Below are 20408 nucleotides of genomic sequence, written 5' to 3'. Positions count from 1 at the left end.
ATTATGACTTCATGTTGCAAGTTCAAATATAAATTAAGTGCTAGAATCTCCTATTTTATATTCATCATAAAACATACTAATCTAGTGGACAATATAACCTCTCATGACCATAGAATTCCTTGGAATTAGGGGCGGCTCAACATGTTTGGGGGCCTAAATCGAATTGTCAATTGGGGGTCTTAAATATACATAAACTTCATACATATATTTATTCAAAATTTATTTTTCTTACACTATTTAGATGAAAATTATTATTATTTTAGTATTGTTTTTTAGGTAATTAGTATTAGGTAAGATTTTATCAACTCAACATTGAAAAAAATCCTTTTAGTGAGACAATTATTATATGAATTATTAACAAAATTATATAAGTAATAAATTGATAAATATTAAATAAAGATAAGACTTAGAACCATAAAATTTGATGCAAGAAGTCGATGTCTGGGTATACCCCATTTTAATATGCATGTTGTAATGCTTGAAACTAAAATTTAAAGAGAAATAAAAAAAATTGCAATTCACTTTATTCAAGACTTTTCACTATTAGTTCTTATTTTTAACAAAGTACAAAAGATAATAAAGTGGAGAAAATAATATATTTTATAAAAAAAATATACTTTTATCATAGATAATTAATTTTTCTGTAAATAATTTAACACATAAGTCTTGATAAAAATTTGGGCCCACCGAAATTTTGGGGCCTAAGACAAAAGCCTTATTTCCCAAAGCATAGAGTCGGCCCTCGCTGCAACTTAGCGAACTAATAAATTAGTTTATTTATATGTTAAAAAAAGGGGGGAAATGTATATAATGACAAACTAATAATTCAAATTAAATGTTATAATCACACTTTGATTTGATTATGCTCTCTAACAAACTGTTTGTCAGTCGTCTCTCTCCCTCAAACTCTCGCTCGCTACTCTCCCTCTCTCGCTCGCTCCCTCTGTCTGTCGCCTCTCTCGAATATACAATCAGAAATGTATAAATTGTATTTTTGTTTGTATAAAGGGGGAGAAAATTGTATATACTCATGCATATGCATATATCTTTGTCCTATAAACTTATAATTATATAATACAAGTATTCTCCTGCCAGTTCTCTTTTGTCTTTCTCTCTTTGTTGCTTTATACAAACACAGGTTATACAAAATACAATGTATAGTTTATGTTTGTACAAGGCGAGAGAGAGTGTGTTATTTGATGTACAAACATTTTATTTTGATTCAATTGTATATAAATTCAAATTCTAGACACATATACAAACACATAAAAGAATTGAGAGGCTGTCAACGTTTGTACAGACGAGAGGCTGCTTAAAATTTATACAAATGACCTGTCAGCGAGATTATACAAATATGAAAAGGAGCCAACAAATTATATAAATGAGAGGCTGTCAACAATTTATACAAATGGTTTACCAGAAAAATTATACAAATCTAAAGAGAAGTCAGCAAATTATACAATTGTTTTCTTTTGTATATATGTATAGCGAAATAGCCTAACTTCTTTTGTATATACGTATAGCAGAAATAGTCATAACATATTTGCCATGGAGCGCAATTATACAAACTATATCTATAATATACCAATATAAATTTTGTGTTTGTTATATATGGAAGTTGCTCTTAAAAAAATGTACACTTTATTTTTGAGTTCTTTTTCATTTTTTCAGAAAATCTTCTTCAATTTAATCCAAAGGTAAACTACATCATTACAAATTCTTTTTAACAAAAAAACTTTCTTTAAGTATTTAAAGATAACAATATACATCCTTTTCTTAGAAATTATCAAAAAAAACTAAAGGGTTTTAAAAAATATGAGCATTTACGTAACTATCAACAAAAAAATTTTCCCATAATTTTATTACCTACTGATAAAAGTTTCATGAAAAAAATTATTAAAAATCTTGGACAGAATTACTTATTGACTCAAAAAATGTTAGGAAGGTGTGAGATACATGATTCACTCCTTTTCTTTTACCAACAGAAAGAAGTTGAAGCTTATCTTCACCTATTTCAAAGACAACTGTATTTAGATTAATAATTTATTTGGGCAATCTAATATTGAAGCGATTAAAATTCTGATTTGCATTCTCTATTATTAGTTGTGAAAGTCTCCAACAAATGTCGCTTCTTGTTGACTCAATTGAGAAGATACATAATTCATCACTTAATTTTTGACATTAATTCACATGAAAAATAAATGACAATAAATTATCAAATGATAACATTTTGCATAATGCTAAACCCAATTGCTGAGAAAGTCTATAATTGTTATGAAACTATATAAACAAGAGGAAGAATAAAGTAGAGAGAAGAGAAAAAACTTTTTATTCATCTTGAAGTATATTCATGATTCATGGATCTTATTCACAATGAAAAAAAAACCCTTTATTTATAGGGGAAACTTAACTTGGTCCCCAAGTAGGATTTCTAACCATATCCTAAAAGGACTTCACATAATTAGACATTCACTATAATACAAATATATTTATAATACTCTCCCTTGAATGTCATTAAATTATGTGTCTCGTTAAAACCTTACTAGATAAAATCCATCGAAAAAAAATCTAGCGAAGATATAAGAGTACACATCTAATAATATACATTATGGATGACCTCATTAAAAACCTTACAAGGGAAACCAATGGGTTAAAACCTTGTGAGGGAAAAAGAGTACATTGCGTATTAACTCCCCCTAGTGAGAACATCAATTGAGAGACTAGAATCTTCATTTTTCAAGCTTGTGCACCATCTTCTTGAAAGTTGTAGTTGGTAGAGCTTGGTGAATAAATCAACTATATTACTTGAACAAACATGTTGCATGTTGATATCACCATTCTTGGGATCTCATGACCGTAGAAAAGCTTTGACAAAATATGTTTCCTTCTATCTCCGTTTATGAATCTTCCCTTCAGGATCAAAGATTTCTGCAAGTTCCTTACTTCAAATTCTTTAAGCAAATAATCTATTGTCTTTTGAAAACTCTTCAAGAGTTTCAATTCTAGTCGTTAACTTGCATAACAATACTTGTATATGCTTTGTGCTTTTTGAATCTATTTAATCCTTATGAGGATGATAAAATAGTTTTTTGAAACCTTGTATATGCTTTAGATTTTGAACCTAATGGATATATTCATATCAATTTTTCGAGTGACAAATGTACGACATCTTTTAGTGTCTAGATTGCAAGTCAATTAAGTTTTACGCTTACCAAGACGCATTGTTTCACTTTTCACTTTATAATTATTTCTACACCAACATGCTTTAATAGTTGTAGAATTTATATCATAATAATACTTTACAATATTGCACGTTATTATTGTTGACACCCAATTTTGACTGATCTTTAACCATTTTTGAAATGCTATTCGATTAAATATGTACTTTTAAACTATTTTGAATTTAAAATTTTAGTCGATTTTGTCGAAAAATTATATGTTTTTGTATGCTTGCTTTATAAAATATTTGTAATTATTTATTAAAATATTTTAAAATATTGTTAGTAAAATTCGAAATAATTATGTTATGAAATATTTTAAATTTAAGTGATTTTAATTATATAAAAGGGTAACTTTCACATATAACAAACAAAAAATTTATATTTGTATGCTATAGCAAAGTTTGCATAATTGCGCTCCATAGCAAACATAAAACTGTATAATTCGCTATACATATACAATTGTATAATTCGCTGGCCTATTTCGCTGCAATTGTATAATTCGCTATCCTATTTCACAGCAATTGTATAATGCACAATTGTATAATTCGCTGCCTATTTCGCTGCAATATTTGTATAAAATTTGCTTTGTATACAATTGAATCAAAGTAAAATGTATGTATATTGCATAATTATAAGTGTATAGGAAAAAAAATATATTTTTCTCTCGCTTTATACAAAAACAGAAACACAATATATATACTTCTGTTGTATAAAGCGAGAGAAAATTGTATTTCACTGCAATTGTATAATTTGTTGGCCTTTTTCGCTGCAATATTTGTATAAAATTTACATTTGTCTACAATTGAATTGAAGTAACATGTTTGTAAATTGTATAATTAAGTGTATAGCACGAAGATATATATTTTTGCATGTGTATATACAATTTTCTCTCGATTTATACAAAACGGAAACACAATTCATACACTTTTGTGTTTAAAGCGAGAGGGGCGAGCAGAGGGAGAGTGGCGAGTGCGATTTTTGGGAGAGAGACGACTGACAAACTTTGGCTAAAGTTTGCTATGGAGCACAATTAAATCAAATTGTAGCTATTCCATTTATTTTAGGTTATTAGTTTGCTATTATATATAATTATCCCTATATAAAATATAATTACAATATTTATAGTATGTTAATTAAATAACATTTCTCTTTCTCAAAATTAAATTTTAACCCATTCTATTCTAATTTCTTTCAATTATAGCCACTCCAATTCTAATTTCATTTCAATAGTAATCACACTTTCATTTCAATTCTAGCCATTTTATTTCAATTTTGGCCATTCCAAATCCAATCCAATATGAATTAAGATCTTATCTTTTAATCTCAACCGTCCATCCTTTAGTTAAAACCTCAGTTCAAATCCTAATCCTTCATCTTTTATAAAATCAAAGGACTAGATCTACCCAACCCTTTTTCCTAATTTGACACCTAAAAGAGCCCGAACCCTAAAGTTTTTCTCATTCTCTCCTTCTCTAGAAGGCTAGATCAGCCGCCCCACCCTTGCTCCTCTCACCAACCCATCCCCAACTTCTCCTCTCTATCCCCTATGTTTTTTCCGGCAAGATATCCACGGGCGAGGACGACAACCACTGGCCTTCAACACCATCTCCGACGCCCTCTCTCTTCTATCCTCTTCTTTCTCTCTCCTTCTTCTCCTTTTCTTCCTTTCTCAGCAGAGCTGGTTCTGACCAGCAGCCATGTGCGCCAGCCGGTAATGGCCCTAGTGCCTCCCTTCGTTCCGTTCCTTTCTCTTTTCCGGCAGGGCGAAAAGAAAAAGCAGCTCCATTACCTTCTCGCCCTCTCTCTCCCCTCGCTTCTTCTCTTCTCTCCTAATAAAGCAACAGACAGAAGCCAGGAGAGCCAAGAGGCCAAAGCGATCAACGCACCTCCATTGATAGCAGCCTGCAACAGTAGCTTCGTCCAACAAAAAAAAAAAAAGAACTTCGGCGGAGCTATTTGAAAGCTTAAAGCTAGTCAAAATACGGGTCTCTAACAAATTCGTCCCCGATACATTATCTCATTTTACTACTACTCCACCTACTCATCTTATGCGATTCAAATATTCTTGCTAATGATGTTAGTTACTGTATTTTTGTTCTTGTTATAGTTTTGTGATGTTAAAATGCTCGGCAAGTTACAACTCGTGAATGTTGAATACTAGTATATATTTTTACATGTGTATATACAATTTTCTCTCAATTTATACAAAATAGAAACACAATTTATACACTTCTGTGTATAAAGCGAGAGAGGCGAGCAGAGGGAGAGTGGCGAGCGAGAATGGGAGAGTGGCGAGTGAGATTTTTTGGAGAGAGACGACTGACAAACTTTGGCTAAAGTTTGCTATGGAGCACAATTAAATCAAATCGTAGCTACTCCATTTTCGGTTATTAGTTTGCTATTATATACAATTATCCCTATATAAAATATAATTACAATATTTATAGTATGTTAATTGAATAACATTTCTCTTTCCTCAAAATTATTTAAATTTTAACCCATTCTATTCTAATTTCTTTCAAGTATAGCCACTCAAATTCTAATTTCATTTCAATAGTAATCACACTTTCATTTCAATTCTAGCCCATTTTATTTTAAATTTGGCCATTCCAAATCCAATCCAATATGATTTAAGATCTTATCTTTTAATCTCAACCGTCCATCCTTTAGTTAAAACCTCAGTTCAAATCCTAACCCTTCATCTTTTATAAAATCAAAGGACTAGATCTAACCAACCCTTTTTCCTAATTTGACACCTAAAAGAGCCCGAATCCTAAAGTTTTTCTCATTCTCTCCTTCTCTAGAAGGCTAGATCAGCCGCCCCACCCTTGCTCCTCTCACCAACCCATCCCCAACTTCTCCTCTCTATCCCCTATGTTTCTTCCAGCAAGACAGCCACGGGCGAGGACGACAACCACTAGCCTTCATCACCATCTCCGACGCCCTCTCTCTTCTATCCTCTTCTTTCTCTCTCCTTCTTCTCCTTTTCTGCCTTTCTCAGAAGAGCTGGTTCCGACCAGCAGCCATGTGCGCCAGCCGGTAATGACCCTAGTTCCTCCCTTTGTTCCGTTCCTTTCTCTTTTCCGGCAGGGCGAAAAGCAAAAGCAGCTCCAGTACCTTCTCTCCCTCTCTCTCCGCTCGCTTCTTCTCTTCTCTCCTAATAAAGCAACAGACATAAGCCAGGAGAGCCAAGAGGCAAAAGCGATCAACGCACCTCCATTGATAGCAGCCTGCAACAGTAGCTTCGGCCAACAAAAAAAAGAACTTCGGCGGAGCTATTTGAAAGCTTAAAGCTGGTCAAAAGACGGGTCTCTAACAGATTCGTCCCCGGTACATTATCTCATTTTACTACTACTCCACCTACTCATCTTATGCGATTCAGATATTCTTGCTAATGATGTTAGTTACTGTATTTTTGTTCTTGTTATAGTTTTGTGATGTTAAAATGCTCGGCAAGTTACAACTCGTGAATGTTGAATACTAGTATATATTTTGGCGTCTCTAATTCATTGTTGCTTGATCAAATTAGAATAATCTTGCATTGGAATTAATTTTGATAAAATTGTGTTAGGTTTTACTGTTCCTCTCCTATGGTAGTTCCAACATGATATTTGATTCTTGGTAGATATTGATTCAGTGTCATCATCCATCATCTTTTAAAAATTGATTTTCTCTGAGTTTTAAACAACTATTTGCATATTATTGTTTAAGGTCTTGCTTGATTCGTCCTCCATGTTAAGTTTTCTTTCCGTATTCTAATTTAGGAGAGATCTTTAATTTCTCTGATTTTACGGTCATTTTATTGTCACAGGGATTTTGACATTTGATTGTAAGAATTAAGTAATCTTATCCTTCAAATATCACTTGTCTTAAAATTTTTTTTTGTATATTATCTGTACCTTAATTAATTTCTTTTACCTTAATTAAAATTGACAAATCTCTTACATGTTTTCATATTTGGTAAAAATAATTTGAAACAATTTTAATTTTTTCTCTCCTTTAAAATAAGAAAAATGTGATCTAATTGGTTCCTAAAATATACCCTTTCCTTCTAAATCATGCTCCTTTTTCTCACTATATAAATAGGATCCCTCCCTTCATTATAATTCACTCTCACATATTGATATTGACTCACCTCTCACTTTGGCCCACTCTTGAATAATCATTAAAAAAAAGTATATTGCTCTCTATTGTCCAAAAGAAAAATAATAACTCTAGCAAAACTTTGGATCATTCTTTGTAGTATTGCTGTGTTGTTTCTATGGGTATCTCCTTAAAAGCACTCTATTGTTGATAATTATTTCTGCTTAATTAGTTAGTAATTATTTCATTGTTTTGAATTTTCGTCTTGCATCATCTATTATGAATATTGTATGATTGAAATAAATAAAAGGAAGCATTTGAGTCAGTTTCCTTATCCCTCATTCCGATGTGTGATTTTATATGAATTGTTTGAATTTGTAATGTTTGTTGTGATTAGGTTTGTGTTTACATCTATCGGTTATGATCTCGTGTTGGGCGTTATTTTGTTCAACAGGTTGAACTTGAAGTTCAAGTTGAAGAGTTGCCATGAGATGAGTTGATTTAAGTTTTGTATTTTTAAATTTATATTTATTATTTATTTTGGCTTGTAATATTTGTATAACCCTCAAACTCTCTATTTATATATGAAATATTTGGGGATCGTCTAAGAAAAGGTGGATATATGTGATAATTATTTTTCTTTCCTTTTTCTTAGCTTAGTTTATTTAATTATGATTGATTGCTAAAATCTATCTATATTTGCTCAAGTCATGCAAGAATTTTTAAATCGGTTCTAAAATCAATCTTGTTTTATAAGTTTGGCATATTAATCAACTTATCATGAATATTGGTCATAATTTGCTATAGTCATGACTTTTAGGATCTGCATGATAATATTAAAATTTAGATGCCAATATGAGATTTACGTGCTAAATGAACGTCCTATATGTTTGACTTGGTGTCTATGAGGGCATTATATTTTATTTTTAGTCTAAACTATTCTACTAGGAGCCCAATGCCTCTTGGAACTTTAGCAGGGACGATAGGCACCTTTTAGGATTAAATGCATGTGGTGGTGGGATAGGGGTAGAAGGGCTCCACAAAGATGATGACATTGCCTTGAGCCGTAAAATGACAAACATTTATTTTGTTTGTCCAGATAAAAGAAGTAGAGCTGACCCGTAAAGTTTCTTAGAGTCTCCTCCCTTTATTTGTTTTAATTATATTTGTATGGGATACCTTAAACAAAATTAAAATGCTATTCTATATTTACTTTTGAAATTTATGCTTTCTCGAGTATCCTCTATAATTTGTTCATTTATGTTATCACCTAGTCTCGCCTACTTAATTAATTAATTAAAAATAAAGTAGTTTTAATTGTTTATTATGGTCATCACCTATCTAGCATGTATAAGTTAAATAAATAATGATGTGAGCTTATTTGCTTCTTGTAACTTCCACATAAATTGCATGAGATACGGTATGTGAGATTTCATTAGTGGGTTTCTTTATCCCATTAGGTCCCTAGAAGTCAGTCAGTTTCTTGATCACCTTATTATGAATAGACCTACGATTTCTAAAAATACAACAGATCATAATGAATTAGTTAGTTATATGTTCCAAATCAGATTATCATGTTACTAGTAAGTTTATTGCATGGATTTCAGAACCCTATCTCTATATTTCTTTAGTTCTTTATTTACACATACTAGGTTAGATATATCACTCATTCAGTTATATATGCCTTAGTTATTAATGCATAATTATTAAATTAATTATTATACTCTAAGTTTACATGTTTATTTTTGAGCTATCCAGTATTACAAAAACTCAGTCATAATTTGTTAATCACTTAGTTAATTGGGAGTAACATAATATCGAGTTGGACTAGGGTTCAGTGTACCCGAATAGTCCCAGAACTACTTGTTGACACAAACTTTTGACCCTCCCAGATGTTAATTAAGTTTTGAGTTTCTTAAATTCCAAACAAGTTGAAATAGTTGACTTTATAAAATATAAAAATGTTTTTCAAATCATTTTGAAGTAGCGTTAATCGATTTCTATAGTCTTTTTTTCTTAGTAATATAATTTAATTTGTTAGACTTATATATCTATATCTATATCTCTATCTATCTATCTATCTATCTATCTATCTATATTATAGTTACTTCATTCTGTAAAATACTCGAAAATCATCTCAAAAGATTTTAGTTTTACTTAACGCTTTATTAAATTAATTTTTGTCAAAATTAGTATCTCATATCTCGAGTATTAAGTTTATAATTGACTTAGCTATTTTATCTTGTTAAAATTAAGAAGCTCGTAGATTAATTAAAACCCAAGTCTAATTCTCCTTAATGGAAATTTACTTGACCATTTTGCGATTGTAATTTTGGTTACGTTTTGACAACTCCATTTTTTTAAAACCATATTGGGCTTTCTTTAACCCATTTCAATGACCCATTACCTACCTTTCCCAATTAGCTTAAAATGTCCAGCCCAATTCACCCCATTCGAATTTCCAGTCCACTCCTCTCCAACCCTTTCCCCTTCGACCCGGCCCTTTCTCACCCTCAAAGAGAAAGCTTTCCGTAACCCTCAAAATGCGGGCGGTAGCGATGCACGTGCTTAGCAGAAGCAATAGGCGACGATTTTCACGGTGCGAGGATGGAACAACCATCCAAGCAGGCGTGTTCACCCCGAACAACTATAAGGTTCACATAAGACGGAGTAAAACGACATACCAACGTCTCCATCTCCTTTTCCTGCTCTCTACAGCCATACATGTATAACAACAATGCCAGACGCGCTTTCGTCCTTGACAAGGTGAGATGACTCCACGTCGCCCACCCAGTACAAAGAATTGATCTCGTCCCTCCGCCTTACCTCAAGTTCATTCGATCATATTGAATATAAGGAATATTCAATTTCTTTGGATAAGACCGAGGATTTTGAATTTGAAATCGGACTAGGGCCGATCCAATTTATATCCATTTTCCCCAAGTTTGGAACCCTAAATAGACCCTCTATATATATTTCTCCTTAGCGTTCAATTTGGGGGAGGGGGGAATTTTTTGGTTTCTTCTTCTTGAAAAAGGGGGGGGGAGATTTTTTGAAAAAAATTTAAGAGAGAGATTTACTTTTAATGGAAAATTAAGAAGTTATATTTCTATTTTCTTAGTTGAAAGCTTGGGAGGGTTTTCCAGGAAAGCACTAGGTAAGTTAAAAAATACTCTAAATACGTTTGTGAGCAGAAGAGTTTGGATTTATGTGTTTTGAGTCTGAACTTCAGCCGAATTTTGTTCTTTCATTGGAGACTTGAATTTTCATATGTTGGTGAGAATATCGTAGCCGTAAGCTTGTTCCATCCCGACCTAGCTGCACCCCACAAGGTAAACACACTTTGGATTCTTGCTCTTTCATTTGGTGCATTATTTAGTATGAAAATTGAAATGGTTTGTTGATTCATCTTCTCCTTATGAAATGGGTCCTTTCATTTAGTTCGTGATTTCGTCTGCAGAAAGGTTTCCTTTTTCTTATGCGTTCTTTTCGTCCATTTTTTTTTAAAAAAATGAATTGCTTTCTAACAACCTAGGTTGAAGACTTTACGAATCTTCAAATTCTTTCTTTTGGTTGTTTTGTGTTTATTGACTTTGTCTCTATTATTTCGTGGCCTCAACATCGGTTTGGATGGATGGGGCAGGTTTTGTGGCTGCTATTCCGACCCTTTCTTGATCTGTTAATGTCACTTTCTTTTCAAAATATGAGTATAATCCAAATAAACTAATTAATGTGTAGTTTGTTTGTTATGTGATTTGTTACTGATTTTACTTTTGAATAGTATGCTCAGGATAGTCGAGTTTGTTGTAGTGTATGGATTTTCCTTCTGTTGTTTCTTAGAGATTTCTACTTGGTCCTTCTTCCCCTAAATTGGCCGCTCATACCCGTGTGATCACCCTGTCAAATAGAATGTGGTCTTAGCTTCTATACCTGGGTATGCCATTATTTTGTTTAGTTGTTGATTTCATCGAAGATCCATGTTTATTTGAATTTGAAAGTTCCTTGTAGAGTTCATGCTTTGACGATTTCTCTTTCGTCGTAAGTTTCATGTTGATCGATAGTTGTGTGTATGTGAAGTGTTGAGATGCTGTTTGGTTTAGCTTTTCTCAAGTGTAGTAAGAATACGACCATAGTTTGGGTGATCTTCCTCGGTGTCCTTCTTATTTTGAAGGTTTCTTGTTAACACTAGTTCAAATTTGGGATTTTAGCATATCTGGTCTCTATCCTCGTCTAGTCGGGTTGATATCCTCTGCTCTTTGACTTTCACTCGTGATGGTATAGCTTCGTCCTTATAATGTATGTATTCGATCGAGTTTCTCTTATTTTCATTTTCCAAGAAACTCCCTTTCATTTTCGTCTAAACTGTAGCGTCCTTCGTGAGTAAATTTTTATTCAACTTAGCCTTTTTTTTCTTTTCTTTCTTTTCTTTCTTTTAATTTTTTTTGTTGTTGCTCGACTATGCGGTTCTCTTTGTGTATTGTATTTATGTCTATTTGTGCTTGTGTCCAGCATGCTAGTGTGGGAATAGGACTGTCTAATTAAATAATTTACGACCATTTGCTTTCGCCTCTTCTAAGGATAATTTGTTTGCTTAAACTAGCTGTTTTCTAATTCATTGGAGCCTGAAGAGATACCTTTCTGTCCCCTGTAGTCCGCTATTTCCTTCAAATAGTTCCTTTTGCTTTTCTTGTTTTGGTTATCACTTAACTACATTTTTTTAGTTAATATAGTATGGTTGTAGTCTAGTTGGAAATTTTGGTGCATTGTAGATTCATGATTGTGTTGTTCTAACTCCCGTTGTTTAAAAAATAGTGTTACTTTCGCTTATGCAGTTTTTTTTGTGGATTGATAAGTATATTTGTTGCATGACCAGGCTTGAAGTTTAACACCGTTACATCAAATGTGTTATTGTCTCGTCTTAAATGTCAGAATAGCTATTTTGTTTCTATGTGTCCCCTACTCAATACTTACCAAATTTATTTAAATATCAACTTTAGTTACAAATTTGATGCCTTACCAATTTTATCTAACATTATTTGAATTGTTGGCACCATTTAATAGTGTCCAATTTACATGGGATTTATTTGAATTTGAGTTTGTATGTCTTCATCTAGGTCCCTGTTGTTTAAGTTCAACTTAGTTTATTTTTATCTAAGTGTTTTTTTGATATTTTTTGGATACTAATCTTTACTCTCATTTTGTTTGCTTGTGAAATCCGTTTGAGTTCATTATGAACTCTTACCCCTTCCCTTGCATTTCGAGAGAGCTGTAAAGGCTCAAATTCCTAGTTTTGAGTCAATCCCAAGCCGGCGTATAGGTCCCGAAGTAGGAGGGTAGCCGACTTGCAGCTAAAAAAACAAGAAATCGAGGTGTCCCAATATTTTTTTTTTACTTATTTTGTATTTTGTTATATTTGGGCCTAAGCCATTGTCATTGGCTACTTGATAGTCAACGGTCATTAACTTTCCCAACCTAAGTAGTCCGCTTGTGTCACCCTTTCCACTATAAATAAAACCCACTCCTAGTCAAACTAAGATATAGTTAAATAAAATCACGAGAGTAGCGCATTGACCTAAGATGACCCAACACCCAATGAGTGTTGGACCCATTAGAAAGACCTACCGGAGTCCAAAGAGCCCACGACTCGATCGGTTGATCATACTTATATGCCATTTGAAGGATGTTTGCGTATTTTATGAATTGTTTTGTCTTGGGGGTGGCAATTAACTATTTGTATGTTTTTGTAGATGTCAAGTCAATTTCTCAGCTTCAAAATGGTCACTGAGACACCAGATATTCTTTGTGAGTGGTGGAACAACCTCAAAGACTGTCAAAAGAGAGAAATCTCAATTCACTTGGGCCACCTGCCTTCAATAACGAATTTCAAGGTTCGCCCCACATTTATCGAGGTAATTACTTGATTCTTGGACGACAAAAGGATGGTTTTATGATTTAGAGATGTCGAAATAATACCGACACTATAGGAGATAAAAGATTCTTTAGACTCCACTAGAATGTGTGGTAAGAGGAAATACATCCAGATCATGACATCCTGCTACCAGATAGGCCTACTAGTCTAAAATTGAAAAACATGTTACTGCTAGTGGACGCAGATTGGTTGGATGCTAAGAATATACAACTAATGAAGTTTTTTGAAAGATGGGGACAAAATAGTTGTTTCGAAAAATTTCTGAACGAGTTCCATGATCACAATACTTGGAGACAAACTCAGACTATCGCGTTCTCACCGTGCCTCTTAGGAACGATGGTGTTCCCTTATGATAAAGGAAAAGAAATCTATACCCGGGTTGTGATGGTAGTAGACGCCATTTTAAGAGGGATTGGTAAATGACAAGAAGCAAAGAAACACTATAATTTGACAGCGATTATTTTGGCTGACATGTATCGAGCTCGGAGTTTGTGTAAGAACGGATTCCTATTTTTCCAAGGGTGAAACATTCTGCTTCAGTGGTGGATGACAAAACATCTGTGTATAAAAGACGGCGCCCAGTAACAAGAGTTGACCAAGCCGAGCAAGATGAATCCCCTTGACAATTATGAGTTTTATCTAAGCATCAACAAGTTCCCAATTCACAGCACGAGGGATGCGTGGGCGAACATATTCTATGACCTAAGAGAAGGTTACATACAATGGATGTTCCAAAACTTCAAGAGAAGATAGCAGCTCATGGAGCCAACGTCCTTTTCTAGTCCTTCCCAGCATCAGAGGAATGCGACCATACAATCCAACTAGGGTGATGCAGCAATACGGTAGAAGAAAAACCACACTTGTCCAAGGGAATGATAGCTCCTTCATCATTGATTACAACGAGTGTATTAAAATATCTTTCGCCAAAACCATCTTCCAAGAATGGGTTGGGCGCGTCAACATGAAAGGAAGTATTGCTGAAAACTAGTATGAAGTTGGATATGTTGAAGAGTACAAAAACATGGTTGCAGGATGATTTGCGCGGTGTAGTGAACCCGACACCACACGTGGGTCGAGAAATTGAAAACGTCCAAATGAGGATTCAAATCCACGCATATCATTTTCAACAAGAATGGGACCAAACGGAACGAGAATTTTAGAAGGGAGCAAGAGTACCAATAAAGAGAATTTGAAAGTCATAGGGCCTTAGATGTGATGTCACAAGAGTTAGCCGATGCGAGGGCCTGTTTGATGCGTCTAGATACAACCCTGGATGAGCAGATCAACACTCTCGGGGCCGTGCCGCCATCTTCCAAAGCAATGTTTTCCAAGCCGTACGTGGTAACAAATAAGTACATCATCCACAAAGATGTAGAAAAAGCAAGAGGAGGAGCAGGATTGTTGACTCTCTTATTCCCCTGCGTAGGATTGTTTTCTATTTGTATTTGCAGTGTATTCCCCTTCCCAAAAGATGTACCCCATTTTGATTAGAACTTTGTAACGAATTCTATGATTATTTGTGAAGCTTATTTTGGGGATGTAATAATCTGTTTTAAATGACACAATACATCCTTCAGATCGCTAGGCCTATCCTTGGCACAAAAGGGTCACATGCATGATTAGGACGCAATTTATGTGTTCTAATTTGTTTATGTGATATGTTGTTTTGAATAAGGGCATTGTTAACCCAATCCTGTTAGAATTTTCCAGAAATATACAAGTCACTATTACAAAGTCCGACCAAATTTTTCGAGTCTTGAGTTTTCCAAATCAAAGCAAAATCATATCAATAAATCCTAAAACACTACTCTATCGTCTTAGCAAAGGCAGAATCACACTTATGAGAAAGGTCAAGAGTATCAAGATGGAACTCACCGGAGAGGAGTTACAGAAAAAGATAGAACAAATCACGTAGGAAATTCAAAAAGTTAAAGAAGAAGGACTCAGGGTCAAAATTGCCGCATCAGTCTACAAAGTCGCGACTGCAGCGCTGGATGAGGATTTGGTGTCAAAATGAAGAAGAAAAAGGACATTGAGGTAAAGAGAGAGGACTTAAGCAAGAAGTTGGACATACTTCGACTAAGGGTTCAGGAAAGGGAAGCAAGAGAAGCAGAGATAGATTCAGAAACCACAAATATGCTGGCCAAAAATATGGCACTTGATGAGAAATTGATAGTGGAGATGGGAGAATTCACTACCATGAGGGAAATAATGGCCAAAATGAGGAAGAAAAACAAAGCTTTCCACAATGACATGATCGCCAAACTTTAGGAGATGCGCGGGAAATACTCTATCTGCGAGCAAGAAGCTAGTGGTGGTCCCGATGACACTCACCCTGGAGCAACTGGGGAAGACATTGACAAAGAAATTGTCTACAAGCCTCATTTCTCGGCCGTGTGAGAGGAGGAGACAAATGGATCACTCTCCTGGCTTATGAGCTGACACATAGCGTGGGAGTGAAGGTTGTGTCGTGCGCTCTTTTGTACGAACATCTTGAGTGGAAACCTCATGAGGGAGTAACTTAAGTCTTTGGGCATGAAAACTCTTCAAATATGTGCACCTTCCACCCAAACAAGCGAGGACACACTATAGAAGAATGTTTACAACTTAAACAACGATCTGTCATCTAATCGACATTGGGAACATCCCGCACTTGTTGGGCTGGAACACTGTCCTCACCTATGATTAGTCAGATCCCAATGAGCACACCCAATTTATTTGTCATTATTTCACGCCATTCAAGAAGACATTGTTGGAAATCTATCGCGATTGGGTTCATAGTGTGGTTTTAGCCTTTATCAAGAAGAATGACAAAGCACTCGATCCCGTAGAGGTAAAGATCTGGAATAGATCATAGCCTCTCAAGGTGCCTAACATTTTTCTATGATGCGAAGCCCTCACCAAAATGGGAAAGATTCGAGTCGAGTCGGTTCCCCATGGCTGATGTGACGTTGAGAAGAAGAATGGTCGAGATGGAGTCACCATTTATCTTTTTAAGCTCTGTTGTTATTTTCAATTTTCTTGTAATCGTAACGAATGAATGAATTTTGAACAAGTATTTCCTTTACTCGAACTACATAGGTCCTGAATTTTCCCTGTGAGATACGTAGGCAGCCTTTCAGGGGCCGACTCTATCTTTCAAAATTTTCATTCTCCCCCTTTCATTCTACAAAGAAAAGTGAAGCTCAGATCAACGGACGTTAAAGGGATGCAGCAAGAAGACCCTATCTCAACGTGATTTTACCTTTATGAGATTTTTACCAAATTAAAACGGGCAAACTCCTGCTTGTTCAAAAAATCAATTTCCCCTTTACTCTGGGTTAGCATGTCCTCAAACATAACAACTTTTGTGTGTTTATCTGTTCTCTATGTGATATCTTGCATTATATATTCTGATCATCCATACTTCACTAGATCTATAGGGCCCGTAGATTCCTTTCCCGACCAAAGTTCAGGTAAGGGAAAAGTAGTAATGGAAGATAATAACGAAGAGATCAGTCTTACTAACGTTATGGTGACTTAACCCACTATAGCGGATCAGAATGAACTGATTATGCAAATAATGGAACAGATCGTGGAAATGAGAGTGGAAATGCAAAGGTGAGAGGATTTGCCTCTACCAGGTTTTGCTCCTAACATTGCTGATAGGAGACCCTGTCTCTACTTCCCCTCTTCAAACGTAGATCAAGCTCAGATGCCGCCGTCTACTCCTGCTCAAAATCCCTCCGTCATCGATTTGACTACCCAAAATCCTCTGTATGCCTCCGCTCCTACCAAACTCCACCACCTCCTCAAAACAACCATCCCAAATACCACCTCATCCTCATAATACCCACCATCAAACCTCTCCACCACCACAATACCAGAATCAAAGCCAAAAGCAAAATGCATTCCACCCCCAAACTCTTCACCACCACCAAAACCAAAATACTAATCCCTAAACTATCCACAAAACTACCAAACCACACAGAATTCCCAAAGTCTTTCCATAGCTCCACAACTACCTAAAAACAACTTTTCAGATCCTGTCCCAACTGAGCACGATGTGCACGATTCTGAGCTAGACCATTACAAGGAGCAGGAAATAGAGTGGAGGGCAAAGGAAAAGGCGAATGTTGATATAAAGGAAGAGATCAGGAAAGCAGTGAAGAAATTCCAATGCGTCCCCGACGTTGATGGTCTAAACTATGAGGATTTGTGCATTCACTAGAATCTGGACCTCCGAGAAGGGTTCAAGATTCAAAAATTTGATACTTTCAGAGGAGTAGGGATACTTATGGACTATCTGAAAGCCTACTAAGACCTGCTTGTCGGGGTGGGTAGAGATGAAGCTTTGCTGATGCGGCTCTTTAGCCGAAGTCTATGCGGGAGTCTCTAGAATGGTTCACTTCCCATAAGACTAGACATTGTCCCAGTTGGAATGCCCTAGCCAAGGATTTTATCGATCAATTTTCTTATAACATGGAAATCATTCCTGATCGCTACTCCCTAGAAAAGATGAAGCAAAAGTCCACTAAAAGCTACAGAGAGTTTGCATACAGGTGGAGAAAAGAAGAAGTTAGAGTACGACCTACTATGTCTGAAAAAGAAATAGTTGAAGTGTTTGTTCGGGTGCAAGAGCCCGAATATTATGATAGAATCATATTACTCGTTGGAGCAAAATTTGTTGAGACAGCCAAAATTGGTGAGACTTTGGAGGATGGGTTGAAAACCAGGAAGATTGCCCGTATTGCTGCGTCGTTTGGATCATCAGGTTTATTGAAGAAGAAAAGGGATGACGTTTCTGGTGTCTCTTACGAGGGAAAGAAGACCCCCAGAAGATCATCATCCCACCAAGGTCGTCCTCAACCCTCCTAGAATTCTTACTAGGCTTGCTACACGCAAGCTTGTTATCCACATACTCATCCTCATGTCTACCAAAATGCTACCTGCATATACCAAAATTTCCCTCCTCCAAGTTACCAAACTCCATCTCCCGTTTACCAAAATTCTCCTCATCTTTACCAAACTCCATCCCCCATTTACCAAAATGTTGCTCCTAACTGTGGCAATATGCAGTCAAACTACAGAGCACCCCCACCAGTATATGAAGTCTAAGATCCACTATACCAAAATACACCCACAAACTACCAAGCTTCATCACCAAATTACCAAACAAATCCTTATCCAAGAAGCCAAACTCCCCGTCCAAATACCCAAAACTATCAATAAATATATCCTCCCCAACAAGGCATCTATGATCCCCCTCGACCCAGATTCAAGAAGAAGCCCCCCCTCCCCCGAAACTTTACCGCTTGATAAAAGCCGAACAAAGCCATACGAGCTACTTGCTTTGGCTGGATACGTTCCCCGATAGGACCAAAGCTAGTGGATACTAGTTCCAAATTCTACATAGCCGGTCAAAGATATGTGTATCACTCCAACAACGTCGGACATGAAATCTAGGATTGTATCAACCTCAAACACAAGATTCAAGATCTGATCGACTAAGAAGTGGTGTCTCTTCAAACATCCGCACCCAATGTCAATACCAATCCTTTTCCAAATCATGGAGGCGTCAATATGATCGAGACGGATGATGACTTGTGCGTGACTAATGTAATAACTCTGATTGTTCATTATAAGTTAGAAAGGGATATGGCCTCGTTAAGCGTTAAAGACAAAGCTGAGTTCGTGATCCTGACACCCACAAAGGTTGTTTTGGTGCCATTCGAAGCTCCTACTAGGCCAAAGTTTGTGATTGAAACCGCTGCTGCTCAGGGTATGACCCAATCTGGGAGGTGTTATAATCCCGAAGAGTTAGATTTTGGAGGACAGAAGAAGGATAAAGGGAAAAGGCCGATAAGTGAGGGCGACACAGAGGAATTCTGGAGAAAAATGGAGCTAACGGACTACTCAATTGTTAAGCATTTGGAGAAATTCCCCAACTCAGATTTCTGTGTGGTCCCTGTTGATGAGCTCCCAGCTACATAGGCAGGCCTTGATGATGGCTCTGGACGACACATATGCCATGGGAACAAGCAGAAATAATGTAGCGGCTATGATCAATCAAGTTATCCGAAGGCATCGAATTAACTTTTGTGACAAAGAGTTGCCCTTTGAAGGGAGGTCGCACAACAAGGCATTACATATCACTGTTATATGCCGTGAAAGGATCGTAGACCGTGTCCTTGTGGATGATGGGTCTGGTCTCAACATTTGGCCACTGTCCACTCTAAGGCAGTTAAGTTTTGACTTGGGGAAGCTGGAACAAAACCAGGTCAATGTAAGAGCCTTCGATGGAGTACATAGAGATACGTTGCGAGCGGTGAATTTGGTCATCCAAATGGGTCCGACAAAGTTCAGTGCACAGTTTCAGGTCTTGGACATTGACACCAGTAATAACCTTCTTCTGGGAAAGCCTTTCATCTATATGGCTGGAGTTATGCCTTCTACTCTTCACCAGATGGTGAAACTTATTTGGAAATACGAAGAACTAATTATTCATGGCGAAGGGAGTCACTCCGGCACGCAAATGACCATTATTGATGGAGTCTCGCGAAGTACCAATTTCTACACGGTGGAGCTGGTAAATGCCACCGGTGTTGATTTAGCCCCACGGCCTCCTATGCCTGCCATGTATAAGATGATCGACACTGTGATGCTGCAGAATGAGTTTGAACTGGGTTTCGGATTGGGAAGGAATTCCTAAGGGATTATTGAGCGTTTTCCAGTCCTCGTTTAAGGAGCGAGATATGGTTTGGGGTACATCTCTACAGATGATAAGATTATGATGAAGAAGAGTAGTGATCCAGCAATGGCTAAGCCGATCCCACATGTGTATCAATCATTTCCATTCCGGGAGTACGCCTATCATGATGGCCTGAGGGAAGGAATATGTGACATTTTTGTATCCGTGATGCTGAGCATGGAGAACAGTTGCAAAATTGGACTTTTACACTAATCTTGATTCCCCGATCATCTTGGTAGAAGGACATTGTTTATGCATATTTTGAAATTGGTGGTGACCCGGAGTAGGTCCGAGACCCACCATTTTGCTTTTCTTTAAATTGTTTGAATTTTCAAAATTTCCCCTTGATGTTTAAAAAGGCAACATGACACTTTGTTATGGCCAAAGTTTGCATTGTTTCTCATTTTTAATGAAGCCTCTTTTATTGAAAACTTACCTATTTAAT

At 36.0% G+C, this 20408-nt stretch overlaps 1 long non-coding RNA gene across 1 annotated transcript; it reads left to right on the top strand.

Annotated features, from left to right (window-relative positions):
- Positions 1–6008: 6008 nt before the first annotated feature.
- Positions 6009–7917, top strand: LOC138337726 (uncharacterized). The gene is made up of 2 exons (XR_011211115.1): positions 6009–6551; positions 7759–7917. It is a non-coding gene; the product is annotated as an uncharacterized lncRNA (long non-coding RNA).
- The last annotated feature ends 12491 nt before the right edge of the window (positions 7918–20408 follow it).

The sequence above is a fragment of the Solanum lycopersicum genome, chromosome 8 (genome assembly GCF_036512215.1).
Source record: "Solanum lycopersicum chromosome 8, SLM_r2.1".
NCBI lineage: Eukaryota > Viridiplantae > Streptophyta > Magnoliopsida > Solanales > Solanaceae > Solanum > Solanum lycopersicum.
Note: the sequence above shows the minus strand (reverse complement) of the source record. Positions and strands in the feature narration are given on the sequence as shown.